We start from the raw sequence: 8,624 nt of genomic DNA, 5'->3' as shown, positions 1-8,624 counted from the left end.
CTCCGGTACATGTCTTGATATTGGTCCATTCGACATCTGTGGTAAGTGTCACACTGCTCCTGGGTACGTGTATGAGCGCCCGTTTTATCTACACTTTGAACATGCATGCGTGGTTGCACAGAAACGCCATTAGGGAAATAACTGAAATCATATTATAAGCTGTTATAACTACAGACTTCAACATTGGATTTGGCCATACGTCACTAACGTTATCCAAACGTTACTACGTTGAATGTAGACGTCGAATATCTGGAAAATACGGCCGAAACACCCGTATCAAATACATCCCCCATTGGATCAGCATCTCTTGTTTGTTGTAATGTACCCACTATCAAACAAAGATGTATAAATGTACTTTCTTTTGCGTAGAAGTATATGATGACCTGTACCAGGTTAGTGTTTTGCTAACGAAACTAACTGATTAGTAAACTCATTGGACAAGGGTTTGGGCGCCAAACAGCAATTTCTAATGACAAATAGCCGACAACGTCACAAGGCACGGGCCAGTTACGTTGTGACCTTAATTCTCTAACAATAGAGAATATACGCTTAGAGTGAACGGAGCGGTAGGGTAGTCTAGTGGTTAAAGTGTTTGCTCATTACTCCGAAAACCGGGGTTCGATTCCCCACATGGGTACAATATGTGGAGCTCGTTGCTGGAATATTGCTAAAAGCGGCGTAAATATATTCAAAAACTTTGTTAAGTTGGATGAAGAATGACCAGCCTCATGGCCACGGATGGGTTCGTGCAAGCAACGTGACGTTATTCGCTTTTTAGAGTTTCGTTCCTTGTGCGTGCAGGATCCTGTGATCGTGTGGTCGAATCCCGGATTCAACCTGTTGATTCTTGGTTTGTCGGCACCGTGCCTATACTCGCGGCCTTCACGAAATCAGTTAGTTACCTGTTTGGTACTGTTAAAGAGATAAAGGCTGGGTGACATTATTGGCATCGATATGTAACGGCTGCACCACACGGTTTGTCGGCACCGTGCCTATACTCGAGGCCGTCACGAAATCAATTAGTTACCTGTTTGGTACTGTTAAATAGATAAAGGCTGGGTGACATTATGGGCATCGGTATGTAACGGCTGCACCACACGTAAATGTTGAGATTTGTTTGTTTGAACGTAATATATATTCAGAAGGTCGTCTCTGTTGTGCATTCTATATTGGGGCATGGGTGGGCCAGTTGTCCGCTATGCAGTGTCACGTTCAATGGTAGTGCCAGAAACCTGTGGTCGTGGTTCGAATCCCGATTCGAAAGATTATATTTCTTCTCTTTTGTTGCACCATACCCCTACTCGTTAGTTCCACTCACGCACTCACTCACTCAGTGAAAGAGTTAACTCATATGTTCCCTCACTCCATTGCAGTGGCGAGTCTGCCTGGGGCTGGAAATAATGGTGGACCCCAACCTGTTACAGAGACCGAAGACCCGGAATAACCCATTTCATTGCCTGGTGTACTGAAATAAACCTCATTAAGAGATGAGGCCAACTTTGTTGTTCTTTCACAGTTTCGTGATGTTAAGAATGTTTGTACCGTATTTCCTCTAATAAGCGCCCGGGCGCTTATTTTATTCAATGGACTTCCTGACCCGGCGCTTATTGGAGACCCGGCGCTTATTGGAGACCTGGCGCTTATTGGAGACCTGGCGCTTATTGGAGACCAGGCGCTTATTGGAGACCCGGCGCTTATTGGAGACCCGGCGCTTATTGGAGACCAGGCGCTTATTGGAGACCTGGCGCTTATTGGAGACCAGGCGCTTATTGGAAACCTGGCGCTTATTGGAGACCCGGCGCTTATTGGAGACCTGGCGCTTATTGGAGACCAGGCGCTAATTGGAGACCTGGCGCTAATTGGAGACCTGGCGCTTATTGGAGACCCGGCGCTTATTGTAGACCTGGCGCTTATTGGAGACCAGGCGCTTATTGGAGACCAGGCGCTTATTGGAGACCAGGCGCTTATTACATAATATCCATCAACCCGTGCCATGTCGAGGACAGGAAGTTATGACTAAATTGACCATTCCTAAATAAATCTATTTTGAGATCAAGGGAGAATACATTTATAACAAAAACGTAATCGGCACTGACACACTGACACCATTGTCAAGCAAAAAACGACAATAGAGAAGTGGACATTCATGGCACTGATTCTCACATCCTTTGACGCTAAAGCTTATAGTGATTGCGTACAAAATATTGCTATTTTGGGGACGTGTTTCTTGTATATTTATTAAACCAAAGTAGATTGAACGAAGTAGTGAAATAGATGTCCAAGTAAGCCACATCGATCTATATTAATGCACAATTACGACAGACTGAGCTCAAGTATACAAATTGAGTCTCTAAATTATATAATTCAAAAGACACATTCCAAAAATATCGATATAGTCTCCTTGAAATAGACCAATCATCTTAATTAAATTAAGTGTATGCTTGTTACATGAAAGAAAATGTGACAAGCGTATTGAACGTATCCAGTTGACATTGTGTAACAGCTGACGAAGCATATTAATGCCATTGTGAATGTATCAGGGAAAATTAAAATGGTACTAAACGTTAGCATGCCTTCGATAACTATTCCCCATACGGGCACAATGTGTGAAGCCCTTTTCTGGTGTCCCCGTCGTAATATTCCCCATATGGGCACAATGTGTGAAGCCCTTTCTGTTGTCCCCCGTCGTAATATTGCATGAATATTGCTAAAAGCGGCGTTAAACTATACTTACTCACTCACTCACTCGATAACTATTGTTGTTATTTCGAAGATGCTGCAGAAATGATTATAGACTGTTTTACTTGATATGACCCTTGTATGTGATCATTATTTACTTTGAAGTAAAGTACTGCTCCAAAGGTTTCTCCTGTCCACTGTTCATATGTGAAAAGACACTTGCATGACACAAGACATTAGAAGAATAATGCATTGTACTGTGTACAATATGGATAATTGAACCCGGGCTGTCTTCTTGACGAAAACACAAGACTACTGTGGTTGTCACGCATTTCAGATTGTATAAGGAAGTGATAGGGTGGTCGAGTGGTTACAGCATTACCTCGTCACGCAGAAAGTTCGGGTTGGATTTCCTTTTTATTAAAAGTCATTGCTTTAAACACGCTTTTTATCTTCCGACATAATATGATTTGGATAATGTTACAAGTGACATACATCTGTCCTCACTCACTAAGATCCGATGAGGGGCGGTGGGGTAGCCTAAGGGTTAAAGCGTTAGCTCGTCACACCGAAGACCCGGGTTCGATTCCCCACATGGGTACAATGTGTGAAGCCCATTTCTGGTGTCCCCCGCCATGATATTGCTGAAATATCTAAAAAAAATAAAATCACTCACTGTGATGAAACAATCAGCTGAACGATATCAGTGCTGAACAATCTGCCCTCACTCATCGAAACATGTTCCGTATGCTCATCGTCATAAATGACGCATCGTCACATCGGATATGGACATCGGATTCTCTCGGAAACTTCCGTGAAGCTTAAAAGTTTTATTGTTTTGCCGATAAACGTCCAACACGAGCCTGTCGTCTAATAGCTACTTAAGCCTCCCCATTAAACACGTCATAAAACCGACAATGTGCGTAGGTGTTGGAGTGATTAGCAACAATAAATGGTAATTGATTATAAGAGCCATGTGGCTGTAGTTTGCATGTTCAGCGGAATATATGGGCCACACAGGACTGAATGGTTGCTGGGGTAAGGCTGTATTTGTTTGGCTCTCACGATGTTGAATATTAACGTTAAAGGAAATTTAATTAATTATTTAATTTTAAACCGATTTTATCACATGATCAGGATTTTCATATTAGGATGAGAATGTTATTACAAACTGTAACCGTCCTCTCACATTTATTTTCACAAACGCTGGTTTACATATTGATTTTTTTTTTACAAAAAGAAAGACCACAAGAAAATCGTACATTTTACAATTTTACAAGCACTAGCTTTCTTGATTTCTTACAATATACTTACAGGTTTTGATGAACAGATGTTTCAACTGACATTTGAGAACTGTTCAGCATTTTATGTACATAATCATCATTATAACAATAGTGTGTACACAGGCTTGTCGGGGCGGTGGGGTAGCCTACTGGTTATTTTGTTCGCTCGTCACGACGATGATCCGGGTTCGATTCCCCACATGAGTACAATGTGTGAAGCCCATTTCTGCTGTCCCCCGCCGTGATATTGCTGGAATCTTTCTAAGAGTGGCGTAAACTCACTCACTCAGTCACACAGGCTTGTCTGTGGCTGATTAAAACATGTCGTTGAACATTACATTTCGGGATGCATAATTACCTCTACCAAATTGAAATTCATAGAAAAAAATCAATGAAACATGTTGCTTTTCATCTTCGCCAGTCAGGGGAGGTAACTGGCCGCACTGGAAAGTGGAATTGATCAATTAACTCCCTTGTCTCGAGAAGATGTTGTTTTCAGGCGCAGTTAGGGACATTATGCTAAACAGAAGAACATTTGCATACAAAAGGATCGTGTTTTCAGTTTTGATACATAAATGAATTATTTGGTGTTGCTAGGAAACATTACATGTCGTTTAGAGCTTGGCGTTGTGATTTCAGTGGGTCATGACCCGGAAGTTGTTGATTCTCCTACTGTGTGTCACCTTGGCAACATGCGATACAAGTGAGTAGGGGAGGATCGATACCAATGGTCATAGTGTAAACTTCATCAGAGAAGACCGCCTCGGTGATCTAAGAATGAAGTACTAGTACAATTCCATCGATTTCCCGGTTTGTGTTTAACGATAAATGTGCACCGACATGCCAAAAGAATATTGTTAGACATATAAATATATATAACTAAATACAGCCAAAGTATTAAAGTAATTGGACAGGCAAACTCTAACGCTATCCACTCACTGTCTGCACGAGGAACCGTCTACTCAGTGAACACGTAGGATGACTGGTCAAGGCGTTTTAGTACGTCATGGTCAAGGTCAACGTTATAGACGTTATTGGCTCGAAACAAATGAATGTATGTAACGGCGTGCGTGCGTGCGTGCGTGCGTGCGTGCATGCGTATGTATGTATGCATGCTTCTGTGTTTGTGAAATTGTCTATTTACTCTGTCTATTACTCGTGTCTTCTGATATCATAACAACTATATGTTTCAGGGAAATGTAAAAAAGAGTGTAAAAACGGCCAGAAATGTACACGGATTGGTTCCCTTGAGTTGTGTGGTGAGTTCTATTTTGTACTTATCTGTTGAGGTTCATAGAGTGTATTTAGAAGCGATGGTAGCGCTTGTACGAATCGTAACGACAAACATTCGGATCCATAAAGCCATGAAATGAAATCAGTGTGGGAAAGGATAACAACATATCATTTGCTTGATAACGTTGTTAGGATCAACACCGAAAAGCTGCATCTATTGCGATAAAGAAGTTGTATATCCATGAAATGTGTTCCTCTTCAATATATGGATGAACAACGTCTTTGTTACAGTGTGAGCGACATTTCAGTATGGTTCCAACACCGTTGTCAGCAAGCAAGTGATATACAGAATAGTGAATGAGTTTAGTTTTACGCCGCACTCAGCAATATTCCAGCTATATGGCGGCGGTCTGTAAATAATCGAGTCTGGACCAGACAATCTAGTGATCAACAGCATAAGCATCGACCTGCGCAAAATGGAGAACCGATGACATGTGTCAACCAAGTAAGCGAGCTTGACCACCCGATCCCGGATAAACAGAATAAGGATAGAGAGGCATATATACAAGTGCGAGAGGATGTTTATACATTACTATGGGGATAGGACTGCAATAGCCATTTAGCATAAATTTATTAACAACACATAGCCTGAGATAGATATATAAATAGATAGAAGCGTTAACACATGACAGTCCACAGTATAAACAAAACGATAGTGAAGCCAGTGGTAAAAACAAAGGGAGTAGCACTGGTGGGGATCTTGATGGGTTGTAGTATGCAGGAAACATGTAATAGCCTTGGTCACGGTTGATTGGTGGTTGGGGTCTTTCTATGTAGATAGCTTCTTGGAGTTTCCTGATTTTAAAGTCTTTGGCCGTTAGGGTTTTGACTCTGTCCCACTGGATGCTGTGGTCGGGGTTGTCTTGGAAGTGGTCTGATCGGGATGATTTAGAGTCAAGCTTAAATACCGAAGTCTGATGCTCTTTGATTCGGTTTGTCAGCGGTCTAGATGTTTCACCTTCATAATCCTGTCCACAATTGCATGGGGCGTGGTAGACTGGTTGCCATGGTTGTTGTTTCTGGCTTGCAGGTGGTTTGCCAGTTGCTTTGATCGTGTTTAGGATGATGTTTTCCCTCTTGAATAATTCATCTATATTTACCTGGGTTTTTTGCAAGAGTCTCTGGACTTTGTGGCTGGCGATTCCGTAGTAGGTGAGGCTGATGATAAAGGGCGCAGTTTGTTGACGGGTGGATTTTTCGGGGTTTTGTTGTTAAAGCTCTGTATGGTTTGTTGCATAAGCTGTTCGGGGTAGTTGTTGTACTGTGTGAAGACTTGTCTCAGGTGATGGAGTTCAGTGGTAAGGTGTTGCTTGGTGGAGCAGATGTTGTGGGTTAATGGTACTGGGGTGGAGATGGTTCCTCTCTTGACTGGAGGTGGGTGGTTGGAGCCGTAGTGAAGGTACTGGTCTGTGTGTTGGTTTGCGATATACTGAGGTCCTAGCTTGTTGCTGGTGTGCATCAGTACCAGTACATCAATGAAGGGCAGTTGCTTACTTGACTGTTGGGCTCCTCTTCCATGGTGAAAGGGATGGAAGAAGATTCCAGCTACGAATTGCCCTTCCTTGACTGACTGACTGAGTTTGGTTTTACGCCGCTTTTAGCAATATTCCAGCAATATCACGGCGGGGGACACCAGAAATGGGCTTCACACATTGTACCCATCCGGGGATTCGAACCCGGGTCTTCGGCGTGACGAGCCAACGCCTTAACCACTAGGCTACCCCACCGCCCCCCCTTCCTTGATGTACTGGTACTGAAGGACAAACATCTCTTCCCACATGTATAATTGGTCCATATAGGGTTTGCATTTTGCATCATTAAACCACCTGTAGCTAGCTATATTTAGTACGTACCTGCTTGTATCAGTTGTATACTCACAATGAGTTACATGCAGCCAGAAGTAGCATTGTGGTAGCGATGTTTGTTGTGAAACACAGCCCATTTGATATCGCTGTGATACCAGCCACTTTGAATAATTAGAGTCCTCTTTCAATTCCACGACCGCCTCCGTGGTATAGTGGAGCGTCCGCCCGGAGAGCGGAAGGTCGCGGGTTCGATCCCCGACCGCGTCATACCAAAAGACGTTAAAATATGGTACTTGTTGGTCCCTGCCTGGCGCTCGGCATTAATGGGTACAACAAGGACTGGTCGGCTCGGAGTCAATATAATGTGTCTTAGTGGGGTATTCATGCTTCACTGCGACATGGTATCTCATTGGGCTAGCACTATAAAACCAGTCTGGGCTAGTACAAGCAGCCGCACATACACACACACGCGCGTGCACGTCGTCATATGAGCGAAATATTCTCAAGCACGACGTTAAATCCAATTTCACCTCACCTCACATTTCAATTCCACTGTGATGAGATGGGGCGTTGGAGTAGTTTGGTGGTTGAAACGTCCGCCTTCATGCTGAAGACCCGAGTTCGATTCTCCACATGGTAACAATGTCTGAGGCCCGTTTTCCCTCCTGATATTGCTGGAATATTACCAAAAGCGGCTTAAAATCATACCCACTCACACCCTTTCTGCGTGAATGGTTAAGGCCTCTGAGTTCCGGGATGCCGAAAGTGTTACCATGGTGAATTGTCTTTCTTAAGACCAGTCAATAAACGGGGCCTGTTATGCTGCACTTTTGGAGTAATTCTAGCATGAAAAAAAGAGAAAGAGTCACGGGGAACTAGGAAAAGGTGTAATATTCTTCTAGGACAATGTCCCAGCGCACAACGTAAGGTGTTGCGGTGGATATTATTCAGGTAAGAAACTTTTAACACCCTTAGCATCCAATGAATTCTAATGATCTCAGACCGGATCTCGCGATGTCCATTTGCTGCCAAACATGAAGCATATGCTCCAACTGGATCCTATACCAAAGTTGATGCCATGGTAACTCTGGATACATTTTGGGACTGACAAGAGAAATACTTCAGCAACACCGGAATACAATCCATCCAGCATCCTAGACGAAAGTGTGTCCATTCGGAAGGGATTATGATGAAAAATAATATTTGAATAAATTTTTTTTATTCCTCCAAAGGGCGACACGCGACATAGCGATAATTTTCAAGGTCAAAATTTGTCGCGTTGTCGCACCATGTAAGATGTGTAAAAACAGCCTAAAAATTTACTAAAACGCGACACGCGACAATGCGACAACGCGACAATGTCCCTTCTCGGATTCCATAGTTTCCACATGAAGCTCATCTCTCCACTCTCGTTAATATAGACACCCCGTTATCCCGGAAACCTCGTCTTCAGGGGGTACTGTTTGTTTATGACTGTCTCACATTGTTTTTGTGGATGTTAGGCCAAATGTGATAAACGAACATATGTGACATCAGAAATATGGTGTATACAGTTATGGTTTCA

The 8,624-nt window shown here is 43.0% G+C and overlaps 1 long non-coding RNA gene across 1 annotated transcript; it reads left to right on the top strand.

Moving 5' to 3' along the window:
- LOC124260586 lies at nt 1–1,489 on the top strand. Its single transcript, XR_006894130.1, has 2 exons — nt 1–41; nt 1,374–1,489. It is a non-coding gene; the product is annotated as an uncharacterized LOC124260586 (long non-coding RNA).
- The last annotated feature ends 7,135 nt before the right edge of the window (nt 1,490–8,624 follow it).

Source organism: Haliotis rubra, unplaced genomic scaffold (genome assembly GCF_003918875.1).
Source record: "Haliotis rubra isolate DU_JTF1 unplaced genomic scaffold, ASM391887v1 Scf77, whole genome shotgun sequence".
Taxonomy (NCBI): Eukaryota; Metazoa; Mollusca; class Gastropoda; order Lepetellida; family Haliotidae; genus Haliotis; species Haliotis rubra.
This window is presented reverse-complemented; position numbering and strand designations above follow the sequence as displayed.